General features: G+C 42.1%; 1 protein-coding gene across 1 annotated transcript in view; it reads left to right on the top strand.

Annotated features, from left to right (window-relative positions):
• Nucleotides 1-3088: 3088 nt before the first annotated feature.
• Nucleotides 3089-16426, top strand: part of LOC139381353 (RNA binding protein fox-1 homolog 3-like) — a 753561-nt gene continuing 740223 nt past the window's right edge. Inside the window, exon 1 of the mRNA XM_071124817.1 lies at nucleotides 3089-3262. The gene's annotated coding sequence lies outside the window, so the exon portion shown is untranslated. The remainder of the gene's footprint in view (nucleotides 3263-16426) is intronic.

Genomic DNA, 16426 nt, shown 5'->3' with positions numbered 1-16426 from the left:
AAACCCTGGCTAACAAGTTGAATCAGCAATACAAACTTTGGTTTAATTATTTATTTACTAAATACCTAAATAATCACACAGAATTACATCTACACAGAATGCAAATTATGTCATACAGAAAACGTCCCGGGTGAACGGAGCTGAAATGACGGCTGGTTACACAAAGGAAAGGGGGTTGGGTTTGAGTGAAAGAACGGGAAGACTGAGGAAAAAAGGGAGAAGCTATGCTGTCGTAAATACAGTATCTTATGCATACTAAATTATCGCCCATTTGGAAAAGGAAAATGCAATCAATATTTACTCTGAGCTGCGCTTCGGCAGGTTGATCGTAGATGCTGGCCGTGTTGCCCAACAGAGATCTTCCTGTCCTCGGAAGAATGTCTCTGGTGGTAAACTGAATACGTTGTAGTATTGTCGTTGTGTGTTAGACTTGATCCGTCGTCCGTCCTTTCCTAGCCCACGTTTATAGCGGCCGCTGCTAACTCAATGGCCAGGAGGTATCACTTCTGTAGTGAGTAAGAGTTCAAAGTTCATACCATTCACAACCAAAGCTCACGCTGAGGTTGGCTTAGTTCTGTAGTTGACATGTTAGTCCTTTTAACGTGGAACCATCGTCCTCACGTCCTCGGAACAGCTTATTTTCTGAATCCTTCTGACATCGGACCGTCGCCCTAATGTACCCGGAACAGCTTATTATCTGAATCCTTCTGACATCGGACCGTCGCCCTAATGTACCCGGAACAGAAAGTTATATTTTCATAAAGGGCTTATATAGTGGAGGGAGAGAAGGTTGTGTTTCATAGTTTATAACCAATGTCTCTTCACAGGGGCGGGCCACTGATGGAGCAGAGCTTTAACCTTATGAAAACCCAATTCTCTCACTTGGAAGCTAAAATTACATTTAATCTTTTCACAAATAGTTTCATATTTAAACATTTAAATTGCATAACAATTCCATGTGAATCTGTGTGTAGACTTTCCAAGATACAGTTTATGTCATCCTATCATTAATAAGAATGTCACAGATGACAACCGAACTGACATCATATTCATTAAGTACAAATGTATATTTTCAACTGGTTGGATTACCGAAATATGGTTCCTTTCCCCCCACCTTTTTATGTTCCCTGACTCTCTATGTTTAACAAAGGCTTTTCAAGTGTCCTTCAGTAGAGTCAAGAGAGGAATGGGAGAAAGGTATTTATGGGGGGGTTGTAAACCTTACCCACAGGCCAACGTCATGACACTTTATAAGGGGATATGGGCCTGGTCAAAAGTACTGCACTATATAGGGAATAGGGTGGCATTTGGAGCACACACTACAAGGCAATCCCTGTCCCTCCAGGTATGAATGAATTAAGCTGTATGGAGGTGTTGAGTAGTAGTTACTGCATGGAACCTCCAGGGGACCAGGGGTGTGAGGGAGCACTCAGGTAGGCTTGGATGTGTCTCATGTCAGCCTATCTGGGTGGAGGGTGGAGGTGTTAACTGGCTGTGATAGAACATGCAAGGGACCCCTTCACACACACACACACACACACACGCACACACACACATTAATATTCCATTCACCTAATGCAATGTAACAGAGGTAGGTTTGGCTACGAAATAAAATTTTACCTATACCTAACACAACGTTGCTACAACCTTTGCAGATAGCTTCTGCTGCACGACACGCACACACACACACACACACTCTCATTCATATTCCATTCACCCAGTTCAATATAACAGCAATAGGTTTAGGCTACTATATCAAATTTTACACAAACACACACACACACACACACACACACACAATTCAGTCCCATTCAAAATAATTGTTTCCCTTACCTTAATCCTAACCCTAAACCTAACCCTAGTTCCTAACCCTAGCCCTAAAACTAACCCTATCTCCTAACCCTAAACCTAATCACTAATTCCAACCTTAACCCTAAACCCCTCAGAAGTAGCATTTGACCTTGTGGGGACCAACAAAATGTCCCCAGTTGGTAATTGTTTTGATGGTTTACTATTCTTGTGGTCCCCACAAGAATATTTAAACACGTTCACACACACACTAATATCCCCCCCCCCCCCCCCCCCCCCCCCCCCCAACACACACTCTGGGGTGAAAAACAAATCTTCAGAGTCAGTAAGACACCTCATGACAGTCTGATCCCTGAGGGAAGTAGCAGTCCGAGCAGAGTGGGGTAGGCAGCCAAGCAGAGCTACATTGGATCAGTGTTAGGTCATGAGCGCTGGGTAATTGCTAATCTCACTTTTAATTGAATCTGGTGGAGTGCAGTGTCTCGTATCGAGGAGAGAGAGAGAGGGCTGGGGAGAAGGCAGTGCAGCGACAGGGCCATCCAACCTGCCTCAATCTGCTATGAACTCACAACATTGGACTCCACATACGTGATGATGCCGCAGAAAGACTAAAAACTATTTATTTGTAAATGAAGAGAGGAAGGGGGATGGAGAGAATGGCGTAAATTAGGAGTGGAGCGAGAGATGCCTCTGTCTGTCTGTCCTCCGTGGCTCGTTACATGTCAGTGTGTGTTGCGTTGGGTCCCATTGAAGCACACACATCAAACTGGCACCAGGTCAGTGCTCTCTTTCTTTCTCTCTCTCTCTCTCTCTCTCTCTATTCCTCCTCTTTCCCGTCTCCTCGTCCTCCTCCTCTCTCTCTCCATCCCTTGTTCAACGAGTGCCAACCAGAACAGGCGTGTGTGTGAGCGCCTCATTCTTTATATCTTTTTCACTCCCCCTCTCTCTGTGTCAGCGCTGAATCCAGAGTCTGCTTGTGTGTGTGTGTGTGTGTTGGTGTGTGTGTGTTTCTTGTATCGTGCTGGCTCCGAGCAATTTGTGAGCGCTCACACACAAACACAGCACACTAGACCCACGCTACTGAGACACGCTAGCAACAGTAGAGCCTCTGAATCCGCTCTGCCCCAATCACACACTGGCTAACAGATCACTTCACACACACCAGCCCTCCCTTCTCCTCCTCTTCATCCTCCTCCTCTCTCTCTCTTTCGCTCACTCGCTCCTCTCGCTTACTCGCTTCTCCATCACTCGCTCTCCCTCGTTCTCTTGCTCTGAACACTTCCTTTGGTAGCGGAGGAGTGTGTGACTGTGTGTGTGTGTCCAGTGCAGGGATAGCAGCGGAGAGAGAGAGAGATAAAGACGGAGACAGAGACAGAATGCCAGCAGAGTGACAGCCAGCAGTCAGTAACAGGACAGAGAGAGAAGAGAGAGGACCTTGAGACTACGACTAACTGTGAGTACTCTTTTTTTCTATCGCATGCCAATTATTTTCTATCCTCTTCTCTCACTCTCTTACAATGGAGGACCCGGTAACTACTGTACTGGACTAGTTGTGTTTCTTATGGAGGAATGACACACACACTGTACACACACAGACACACTGTACACACACACACTGTACACACGCTGTAGACATACAGTAGAGCATATACAGTGATTACTGAACACACAGAGAAGCATGGGAAAGACTGGTCACACATACTAGTCATACTTACAGTAATACAGACATAGTACCCACATTTACAAGTGTATACAAGTGTGACTGCATATGAACTCAGACACACACACATCCACAGATGTAAATAAACGTCTCATATTCAAACACGTTACATCACGATAATACAGTAGGGCAAAACTGTGTGAATCACCAGCCTTCACACGTTGATGCAATGTACATCCTACACTGTACGCATTTGTGCATACACCTCACACATGCACCCGCAAACACGCACGCACGCACGCACGCAAACACGCACGCACGCACACACACACACACACACGCACACAGAGTAATTATGTGAGTTGATTTCATGCTGGTTGGTTGAAAAGTGGTATTTTCATGGATGTAGGTACACTTGGTCACACAGTATGTAAAATGTTTTACTGAGACAACACTGGACTGTGTGTGTGTGTGTGTGTGTGTGTGTGTGTGTGTGTGTGTGTGTGTGTGTGTGTGTCTACTCAGGGCATCAATGTGAAGAGGTCTCAGAGATCCAACGACAAGGTCAGAAACAGACACAAGACCGGGACCAAGGTAAAGGGTCTAGGACCGACATGAAATATACAACGTGTGTGTGGATATGAGTCAGTGTGAGACTTAGTTTCAGGGGCTCTCTAGTGATTCTACGGTCTTACAGTTGGTGAAGAGGCATATTGAAGTGTCTAGTATTGTCTGTTTTATTATGGGAAACAACACTAGCTATTTGTTAGCCTGAGCGGTATCTCTCTGTGGCTACACTAACCTATATCCCTCTCCTCCCCGAAGTGAAGCGTCTGATTTGTGGAATCACCAGTGTAGCACACAGACTTCACAGTAAGATAAGATTTATTCATTTCAGCTTTTCACTTCTCTTTTGTAAAATATAGATGGATGGTGGCAAGGGAGGGAGGTAGGGAAGGGATAAGATATAGAGTGCTGCGTTGACGCTGAGGACAGCAGAGAGGAGTGAGAGTTAGAGCGAGAGAGAGAGAGCAAGAGAGAGATAGCGAAATAGAGTGAAAGACGATATTACCATTCCTGATTACTTTTTACAACTCAGAATTTTTTGTCTGTCATAGTCAAGTGTGGTATGTGTGAGTGTATTTTCTGTGTGTGTGTGGTACACATACTTAGCGTGACAGGATGTGTATTTTCTGTGTGTTCAATCAAGTCCATTTGAAAACATTTATAGGAATAGATTCTTTGTAGAGCTAAATACATTTAGTGATTTGTGACATTCTGTCTATCCAGACCAACGTCCTACAGTAAAACCTATATGGGCCTTTAGCTTGTCAGCGGGGGCATATTCAATATGAGTGTGCTCATGCATTGAGTTTATTGAGTTTGTTTTGTCTGATTTCACATGGCTACAGATGAAAAACAATCTGTTTACCTTCCATTTTGGACTTATTTTATTGTACTGATCAACAACATTTGCATAGAATAAGTAATTTTTATTTTATAAAAGTGTGTGCTGTCTCTTTAAGACGAATGACATCATTCACACACAAAGTCTGTTCCAGGCTTGAGCAAATATGATATTGACTGGGAGAGACGTGAGGCGGGGGAGACGAAGTGAATGAATAACGTTTGTGGTAGCAATCAGCTTTGTTATGAGCAAAATGTTCCTTTATGGTTTGCATATTATCGCAAACAAGGTACTAGGGTTGGCTTCAGCTGTAAGCTAGCAAGGAACGTTAGCCTACAAAGCTGGAAGCGGTATCTTCTTGCATAGTTGTGTTCCGTACTGAACATTGTTTTGGGAACAGTAATTAGTAGATTCAACATCTCTACATGCTGTGTAGCATTATTCAAGTGTGTTAACTTCTGTGCAGTGTGAGTGGTGATGCAGCCCAGACTCCCAGTGATTGCGGTGTTTCCTCAGGACAGGCTAGAGCTAGAAATAAGTGGAGCAGGCACGGTGCTCTCGTGCTACAAGGGGACAATCAGTAGACGACATGAGACACATTTGACAAAAGTACCAAAAGTAACACACATTCTTGTACCAAACCATGTTTAATGTTCTAGTATCGTGAAAGTACATACGTTTCCTCAAGAAAGTGTGTTTGTGAGCAGGAATGTATTGTCTTCAAGGAGTGTGTGCATGTATCTGCTGGAGTGTTTGTGTTTGCATGTGAGTGTGTAAGCAGGGGTGTGTGTATCTGTGGGAGTGCACCTGCAGTGTTCGGCATTTTGCGGGTGTGTATGATCTATATGTCTTCAGGAGAGTGTGTCTGCAGGAGTTTGTGTGTGCAGTGTTTGCGGGTAGATTCTGGGCTTATATGGGGAGCGTGGTAGACAGCATGTCTGAAGCTTATGCAGGGATTTTCTCTGTAGGCCTATTTCTCTTATTTTTTTCCCATAATTATCAGTATTTGTCCTGTATTCTCTGTATTCCTACACAACAGGGAATTTCTGTCTGTTCACGTAAAAAATATTTTCTATATGTGATGTGAGTTTGAGGTTTGAGCAATGGAAATGAGAGCTTGTGAAGATACCTTTTAGTTTTCATCTGTTCCAGGAAGTGTGTGTGTGTGTGTGTGTGTGTGCGAGCGCAGGTGTGTTTGAGGGGATGAGAGAGTGTTTGCCTGTCTCAGTGAGGACAGTAACACTGGGAGCCATATCCCCTGGAGGCTCTTACTTTAGCCAGGAAGCAGAACATTGCAGTAGTGTTAAGTAGCTTGTAATTACAGTGAAAAGACACAGTTCTAAGTAGAGAGAGGAATGGAATTAGACTATATACGTTAGCTTCTAAAAAAGAAAGAAATAAGAAATGAAATGTTTAAAAGTGTTTCTGACCTTATTGTATGCAATTGCAACACTGTTAGCTAGCAAGCTATTTGCCAGAATGCCGGCAAATGCACACGGTGTTGTGACTGGATACCATAGTGTACATTTTACGTTAGTCTATTTTCTGAAGAATGAAGACATCGGACAGCAGTGGCTGCTTTCATTTCAAGTGGACAGGCTGCACCGAAAATTACAATCATGTCTCGTCTGTGCAGTGCACATTTGGAATGAAGTTGCTTTATTAACTAGGGAGAACATTCAATGGGTATTGCCAGGAAGCTAATCCTGAAGACGGATGCTGTACCTTCATTGACAGTGAATCCTGCAAGTGCTGACCGTAACATAAGTATCAGAGTTTGATGAGTCTGACACGGTAGCCAACATTTTGGGGAGGATCCGGGGGGCTAACATGAGATAATGCAACTGTGGCTGTGGCTGCTTTTGACTTGTGAATTATATATTTTCTGTAATAAACCTGATAGTCACTATGTGTTTTTTTGCGGTGTGTATAGTATTTGTAAATCACCCCTGAAAATCGTATTTTGCCATTCGAGTGTGTGGGTTGTTGTCTTACAGTTGATGCAGCTTTTGTCATTGGGGCTAATCATGATGATTAGGGAGGGGGTTATTAGTATTTCACTTTCCAAATCCTTACACTTCAACGAGGTCACCTTGATCCAGCGCCGTATGTGGGGAGGCTGTGCTTGCTGTCCATCCCAGGACCCTTTTCTGTCCAGTGTGATAGGCCTAACAAGGAAGAGGCAATTGCTGGATTTGTCTCCTGCTTCAGTCTTGGGGATGACTGAAGCTAAGTGGGTGACTGAAGCCTGCTTGATTGAAGCAGGGTACATGGGTCAATCCCCATGCCATTACAACACCGCTCCCAGCCTATACCGTTGACACCAGGCAGGATGGGAACCGGGATTCGTTGGACCAGGCAATGTTTCTCCACTCCTCAATTGATCGCGTGCACACTGGAGCCACTTCTTTTTGTTTTTAGCTGATAGGAGTAGAACCCGGTGAGCTCATCTGCTGAAATAGCCCATCCGTGAAAAGAATGGATGAGTTGTGCATTCCGAGATGCCGTTCTACACACCACTGTTCTCCTTTGTCCTGTCATCAACAAGGTTTTTTTTGCCCACAGGACTGCCGCTGACTGGATGTTTTTTGTTTGTCGCACCATTCTTGGTAACCCCTAGACACTGTCATGCGTGAAAATCCCAGGTTTCTGAAATACTGTAAATGTCAGGCCTGGCACCGATGGTCATAGCACGCTCAAAGACACTTAGGTAACTCATTTAGCCCATTCTAACATTCAATTGAACAGTAACTTAATGCCTTGATGCCTGTCTGCCTGCTTTATATAGCAAGCCACTGCCACGGGACTCACTGTCTGTAGGAGCAAAACATTTTCAAGAACGGGGTGGTGTACCTAATAGACTATTAGGCTTATAGTAAAAAAAAAAAAAGTGTTCGGATGGGGTCCTGCACATTGTAGGGAGTCTGTGTGCCTACATTTCATTTGGGAAGTATTCTGACCCCTTCACTTTTTCGACATTTTGTTACGTTACAGCCTTATTCTAAAATGGGTGAAATAAAAAACAAATCCTCATCAATCTACACAAAGTACCCCATAATGACAAAGCAAAAACAGGTTTTTAGAAGAAATGTGCTAATTTATAAACAATAATAAACAGAAATACCTTATTTACATAAGTATTCAGACCCTTTGCTATGAGACACAAAATGAGCTCAGGTGCTTCCTGTTTCCATTGATGATCCTTGAGCTGTTTCTACAACTTGATTGGAGTCCACCTATGGCAAATTCAATTAATTGGACATGATTTGAAAAGGCATACACCTGTCTATATAAGGCCCTACATTTGACAGTGCATGTCAGTGCAAAAACCAAGCCATGAGGTCAAAGGAATTGTCCATAGAGCTCAATGGAGAGATATGGGGAAGGGTACCAAAAAAAATCAACAAAAATCTACAGCATTGAAGGTCACCAAGAACACAGTGGCCTCCATCATTCTTAAATGGACAATGTTTGGAACCACCAAGACTCTTCTTAGACCTGGCCGCCAGGACAAACTAAGCAATCGGGGGAGATGGGCCTTGGTCAGGGAGGTGACCAAGAACATGATGGTAATTCTGACAGAGCTCCAGAGTTCCTCTGTGGAGATTGGAGAACCTTCCAGAAGGACAACCATCTGTGCAGCACTCTAACAATCAGGCCTTTATGGTAGGGTGGCCAGACGGAAGCCACTCCTCAGTAAAAGGCACATGACAGCCCGCTTGGAGTTTGCCAAAAGGCACCTAAAGGATTCTCAGACCATGAGAAAGAAGATTCTCTGATCTGATAAAACCAAGATTGAACTCTTTATCCTGAATGCCAAGCATCACGTCTGGAGGAAACCTGGCACCATCCCTAAGGTGAATCATGGTGATGGCAGCATCATGCTGTGGGGATACTTTTCTACGGCAGGGACTGGGAGACAGGATTGAGGGAAAGATGAACGGAACAAAGTACAGAGAGATCCTTGATGAAAGCCTGCTCCAGAGGCTCAGGACTTCAGACTGTGGCGAAGGTTCACCTTCCAACAGGAAAATGACCCTAAGTACACAGCCAAGATAATGCAGGAGTGGCTTCGGGACAAGTCTCTGAATGTCCTTGAGTGGCCCAGCCAGAGCCCTGACTTGAACCCGATCGATCAGACATCTCTGTTGAGACCTGAAAATAGCTGTGCAGCGACCCTCTCCATCCAACCTGAAAGAGCTTGAGAGGATCTTCAGAAAAGAATGGGAGAAACTCCCCAAATACAGGTGTGTCAAGCTTGTATTGTCATTCCCAATACGACTTAAGGCTGTAATCGCTGCCAAAGGTGCTTCAACAAAGTACAGAGTAATTGACCTGAATAATTGTATATTTCTGTTATTTTCTTTCGCAAAAAAATATAAAACACTGTTTTTTCTTTGTTATTATGGGGTATTGTGTGCAGATTGGTGAATTGAATCCGTTTTAGAATAAGGATGTAATAAAAAATGTTGGAAAAAGGGGTCTGAAAACTTTCCGAATGCACTGTATATTAGGCTGTGATATATTTTTTCTGTCAAATGATGTCTCACCATTATTTCTGAAGAGTGTTCATTTTGACAAATATTTTGGCTATGCTGGCCTATTGTAAAATGTAAAATAAATGTCTGATCAATATATGCAATTCGGAACATATTGTCAGCTATATTGCTAATGAAGAGGCATCAATAAATTGACCAGTACACTTATTGTATGCTGTTTTTATGTACAGTGCCTTCAGAAAGTATTGACACCAGATTACTTTTTACACATTTAGTTGTGTTACAGCCTGAATTTAAAATGGATTCAATATAGATTTTTTTGTCACTGGTCTACACACAATACCCCATAATGTCAAAGTGTAATTAATGTTTTTCGGAATTTGTAAAAATGAATTAAAAAGGAAAAGCTGAAATGTCTTGAGTCAATAAGTATTCAACCCCTTTATTATGGCAAGTCTAAATTAGTTCATATAATAAGTTGCATGGACTCTGTGTGCAATATTAGTGTTTAACATGATTTTTGAATGACTAGCTCATCTCTGTACCCCACACATACAGATAATTGTAAGGTCCTTCAGTCGAGCAGCAAATTTCAAACACAGATTCAATAACAAAGACCAGGGAGGTTGTCCAATGCCTCACTAAGAAGGGGACCAAAAAAAAGAGGCAATGAATATCCCTTTGAGCATGGTGAAGTTATTAATTACACTTTTGATAGTGTGTCAATACACCCATTCACTACAAAGATACAGGCGTCCTTCCTGACTTAGCTGCCGGAGAGGAAGGAAACTGCTCAGGTATTTCACCATGAGGCCAATAGTGACTTTAAAATAGTTACAGAGTTTAATGGCTGTGATATGAGAGAACTGAGGTTGATCAACAAGATTTTTAGTTACTACACAATACTAACCCAATTGACATAGTCAAAAAAAGAAGGAAGCTTGTACAGAATATAAATATTTTACACATTTAAAGTAATACTGCAAACAATGTGGCAAGGTAATACACTTTTTGTCCTAAATACAAAGTGTTATGTTTAGGGTAAATCCAATACAACACATTACTGAGTACCACTCTCCATATTTTCAAGCATAGTGGTGACTGCATCATGTTATGGGTGTGCGTGTAATCGTTAAGGACTGGGAGTTTTTCAGGATAAAAAAAAGAAACAGAATGCAGCTAAGCACAGGCAAAATCCTAGAGGAAAACCTGGTTCAGTCTGCCTTCCACCACCCACTTGCAGATTAATTCAACTTTCAGCAGGACAATAATCTAAAACACAAGACCAAATCTACACTGGAGTTGCTTACCAAGAAGACAGTGAATATGCCTGGGTGGCCGAGTTACAGTTTTGACTTAATTCTACTTGAAAATCTATGGCAAGACATGGAAATCTTTGTCTAGCAATGATCAAAAACCAATTTAGAGCTTGAACAATTTTAAAAAGAATAATGTGCAAATGTTTCACAATCCAGATGTGGAAAGCTCTTCGAGACTTACCCAGAAAAACTCACAGCTTTAATTGCTGCCAAAGGTGTTTCTACAAAGTATTGACTCAGGGGTGTGAATACCTACGTAAATTATTTCTGTATTTCATTTTCAATAATTTGTGGCAAAACATTTGAAAAAACATATTTTCACTTTGTCATTATGGAGTATTATGTGTGAGAAAAACTTTTAAAATTTGTCTGAAACATCAACATGTAAATTAAGTCAAGAGTTATGAATGCTGTCTGAAGGCACTGTACATTCCCTTATGTCTAAGCTTCTAAGGTGATTTACTAATTCTTGTGAAGAAGTGTATAAGTGAACTGTATTCTGTAATTAGGTACAAAACAATAGAATTGCAATTGGGTATTGCTGCTGTTTGTCTGATATTCAACAGTCCATGATCTGTTGACCATGAGGGCACTTTGCAGAGAAAATGGGTTGAGGCATACTATTTATGCTCAGAATGACATGTTGCCCATTGTTTACCTCGTCATTAATGACATGTGGCCAATTGTTTAGCTTGTTACCTGGCAACGACCAAAAGGAGCTGTCAGTCAAGGCAAGCTCATGAATAAAAACTCCCCCCCCCCCCACTCAGCCTATTCTTTCGGGCTTCCTGGTAGTTAGAGATGAGAGAAAAGATGCCATTTCTTAAATTCTGAGCATTTTCTAGTGTAAAAATATTATGGGTGTGTCACGATCGTCGTAATGATTGGACAAAGGTGCAGCATGGTAGGCGTCCTTTAATAACTGAACACCGAACAAAAACAACAAACTACCAAACGAAACGTGAAGCTACTGGTGTGCACACAGGCAAGATCCCACAAAACACAATGGGGATAATGGCTACCTAAATATGATCCCCAATCAGAGACAACGATAAACAGCTCTTTCTGATTGGGAACCACACCATACCAGGCCAACATAAAATCATTAATCACCTAGATGACCCACCCTAGTCACTATCACGCGCCAACCAACACAGAGAATAAATGGCTCTCTATGGTCAGGGCATGACATGGTGACGTTTTGGTCATTCAAAGGTTATTTTTACTAGCGAAATAGCTTGACTGGGCAGGACCTTAAAGTTTTGGGATAGAAAAAAATGTCTACCATTGGGATTGAACACGCAAATATCGGATCCAGAGTAATGGGATTATGTTTTAGCAAAACCCAAGCCTATTTGATGTTAACAGCACTCACTGTTGTCCCTAGTGGCCAGATTTGAGGGCATTTTCTGGCGCCTTCAGGACATGGACAGACATGCTATTTTAAAGTCAATCTTGCTGTATGTTCAGACAACAGATACTGCCTAGGATTAATATTATTATTATATCTTATTATATCTTATTCTGGATCATCCAAATGCTCTCTAGCAAACTTCAGACGGGCCTGGACATGTACTGGCTTAAGCAGGGGGACACGTCTGGCACTGCAGGTCCCTGGCGGCGTAGAATGTTACTGATGGTAGGCTTCGTTACTTTGGTCCCAGCTCTCTGCAGGTCATTCACTAGGTCCCCCCGTGTGGTTCTGGGATTTTTGCTCACCGTTCTTGTGATCATTTTGACCCCACGGGGTGAGATCTTGCGTGGAGCCCCAGATCGAGGGAGATTATCAGTGGTCTTGTATGTCTTCCATTTCCTAATAATTGCTCCCACAGTTGATTTCTTCAAACCAAGCTGCTTACCTATTGCAGATTCAGTCTTCCCAGCCTGGTGCAGGTCTACAATTTTGTTTCTGGTGTCCTTTGACAGCTCTTTGGTCTTGGCCATAGTGGAGTTTGGAGTGTGACTGTTTGAGGTTGTGGACAGGTGTCTTTTATTCGGATAACAAGTTCAAACAGGTGCCATTAATACAGGTAACGAGTGGAGGACAGAAGAGCCTCTTAAAGAAGAAGTTACAGGTCTGTGAGAGCCAGAAATCTTGCTTGTTTGTAGGTGACCAAATACTTATTTTCCACCATAATTTACAAATAAATTCATTAAAAATCCTACAATGTGATTTTCTGGAATTTTCTTTCTCATTTTGTCTGTCATAGTTGAAGTGTACCTCATATTTTTAAGTGGGAGAACTTGCACAATTGGTGGCTGACTAAATACTTTTTTGCCCCACTGTATATGTTGTATTTCTTTCCCACTATGATATCAGGACAACCTTCCAGCTGACAAAACTGTACAGTCCCTTGTAGTAAACTTGTAGATGATTCACTATTATATTCAAAATATAAATCTCCAAAATATAATGTTTTATTTTGTAAGCCAGCAAAGCAACATCCAACAACATCCAGCTTTGCTATTTATTACCTGTCCAGGGGGTTGGTGGTGTATTTGAGAAGGAGATTGTTGCATTATGAGAAGGTTACTGTACACAGGCATTGCGTCCCTATACTCTAGTCCTCCAGTATCAGGTGAGATTGTCTGGGGCTACAACACAAATGTGTGCTGTTGGGAGTACTGGAGGACTGGAGTTGGGAAACACTGCCCTATATAATGTTTTTGTAGTGATCAATATAGGGAAGTAGTTCTTTATTTTTACTATTTTCTACATTGTATAATTAGAGTGAAAACAAACTATGAAATAAAACATTTGGAATCATGTAGTAACCCAAAAAGTGTTGAACAAATCTAAATATATTTAATAATTTTGAATCTTCAAAGAAGCCACCCTTTGCCTTGATGACAGCTTTGCACACTCCTGACAATCTCTCAACCAGCGTCATGAAGTAGTCACCTGGAAAGCATTTCAATTAGCAGATGTGCCTTGTTAAAAGGTCATTTGTGGAATTTCTTTCATTCTTAATATGTTTGAGCCAATCAGTTGTGTTGTGACAAGGTAGGGGTGGTATACAGAAGATAGCCCTATCTGGTAAAAGACCAAGTTCATATTATGGCAGGAACAGTGCAAATAAGCAAAGGGAAATGACAGTCCATCATGACTTTAAGACATGAAGGTCAGTCAATCCGGAAAATGTCAAGAACTTTGAAAGTTTCTTCAAGTGCAGCCGCAAAAACCATCAAGCGCTATGATGAAACTGACTCTCATGAGGACCGCCACAGGAAAGGAAGACCCAGAGTTATCTCTGCTGCAGAGGAAAAGTTCATTAGAGTTACCAGCCTCAGAAATGGCAGCCTAAATAAATGCTTCACAGAGTTCAAGAGTTTTTATATACTTATTTAACCTTTATTTAACTAGGCAAGTCAGTTAAGAACAAATTCTTATTTACAATGACGGCCTACCAAAAAGCAAAAGGCCTCCTGCAAGGATGGGGGCCCGGGATTAAAAAATAAAAAATAAATACAACATAAATATAGGACAAAACATACATCACAACAAGAGAGACACTACATAAAGAGCGACCTAAGACAACAACTTAACAGCAAAACATGACAACACAGCATGGTAGCAACACAACATTACAACAACATGGTAGCATCACAACATGACCACAACATGGTAGCAACACAACATGGTAGTTCATGTAACAGACACATCTCAACATCAACTGTTCAGAGGAGACTGCATGAAACAGGCCTTCATGGTCGAAATGCTGTAAAGAAACCACTACTAAAGGACGCCAATAATAAGAGGAGACTTGTTTGGACGAAGAAACACGAGCAATGGACATCAGACCGGTGGAAATTTGTCCTTTGGTCCGATGAGTCCAAATTGAAGATTTTTGGTTCCAACCACCGTGTCTCTGTGGGTGAACGGATGTTCTCCGCATATGTATTAACCACCGCAAAGCATGGAGGAGGAGGTGTTATGGTGTGGGGGTGCTTTGCTGGTGCCATTGTCTGTGATTTATTTCGAATTCGAGTCACACTTAACCAGCATGGCTACCATAGCATTCTGCAGCGATACGCTTAGTGCTTAGTGGGACTCATTTGTTTTTCAACAAAACAATGACCCAACACACCTCCAGGATGTGTAAGAGCTATTTTACCAAGAAGGAGAGTGATGGAATGCTGTATCAGATGACCTGGCCTCCACAATCACCGACCTCAACCGAATTGAGATGGTTTGGGATGAGTCGGACTGCAGAGTGAAGGAATAGCAGCCAACAAGTGCTCAGCATATGTGGGAACTCCTTCAAGACTGTTGGAAGAGCATTCCAGGTGAACCTGATTGAGAGAATGCCAAGAGTGTGCAAAGCTGTCATCAAAGCAAAGGTTGGCTATTTGAAGAATCTCAAATATAAAATATATTTTGATTTGTTTAACATTGCTTTGGTTACTACATGATTCCATATGTGTTATTTCATAGTTTTTATGTCTTCAGTAATATCCGACAATGTAGAAAATAGTAAAAATTCAGAAAAACCCTTGAATTAGTAGATGTTCTTATCAAAGCACAATGCAAGACCCAGTTGCAGACACAGGAGGCAGATGGTTGGAGTCTTACAATGTTTATGAATCCAAAAAGTGGTAGGCAAGAAAATGGCCATGTACAGGCCAAAGGTCAAAACCAGTTCAGAGTCCAATAGGTACCGAAGGGCAGGCAGATTCAAGGTCAGGGTAGGCAGGATGATCAGGCAGGCGGGAAAGTAGTCCAGAGTCAGGCAGTGGTCAAAACCGGGAAGACTAGCAAAAGAAAATAGAAAAGGAGTATGGGGAAAAACACGCTGGTTGACTTGACTAAACATACAAGACGAACTGGCACAGAGAGACAGGAAACACAGGGATAAATACACTGGGGAAAATAATCGACAATCACAGGGAAACAGATCAGGGCGTGACATTTCTAAAACTTTTAACCGGTAGTGTATGTTGTATGATACAGGATACATTTGAAAAAGAGACCTAGGTCTCAAGTCTTTTTACCATTATTTAACTAGGCAAGTCAGTTAAGAACAAATTATTTTCAATGTCAGCCTAGGAACAGTGGGTTCACTGCCTTGTTCAAGGATAGAACAACAGATTTTTACCTTGTTAGCTCAGGGGATGCGATCTCACAACATTCCGGTTACTAGCCCAAAACTTTAACCACTAGGCTACCTGCCGCCCCAGTATGTATTTGATGCTAAAATAAAGGTTTAAAAGTTAAATGAAAGGTTATACATAGTGTATATATATACTGTGTATATATATATATATATTTTCAGGTCTCTTCAGAGACGTTTGATGGGGTTCAAGTCCGGGCTCTGGCTGGGCCACTCAAGGACATTCAGAGACTTGTACCGAAGCCACTCCTGCATTGTCTTGGCTGTGTGCTTAGGGTCATTGTCCTGTTGGAAGGTGAACCTTCACCCCAGTATGAGGTCCTGAGTGCTCTGGAGCCGGTTTTCATGAAGGATCTCGCTGTACTTTGCTCTGTTAATCTTTCCCTCGATCCTGTCTAGTCTCCCAGTCCCTACTGCTGAAAAACATCCCCACAGCATGATGCAACCACCATCATGCTTCATCATAGGGATGGTGCCAGGTTTCCACCAGATGTGAGATTTGACATTCAGGCCAAAGAGTTCAATCTTGGTTTCAACAGATCAGATACACTTGTTTCTCATGGCCTGAGAGTCCTTAAGGTGCCTTTTGGCAAACTCCAAGCGGGCTGTCATGTGCCTTT

This window comes from Oncorhynchus clarkii, chromosome 23, assembly GCF_045791955.1.
Source record: "Oncorhynchus clarkii lewisi isolate Uvic-CL-2024 chromosome 23, UVic_Ocla_1.0, whole genome shotgun sequence".
In the NCBI taxonomy this organism is placed as follows: Eukaryota; Metazoa; Chordata; class Actinopteri; order Salmoniformes; family Salmonidae; genus Oncorhynchus; species Oncorhynchus clarkii.
Note: the sequence above shows the minus strand (reverse complement) of the source record. Positions and strands in the feature narration are given on the sequence as shown.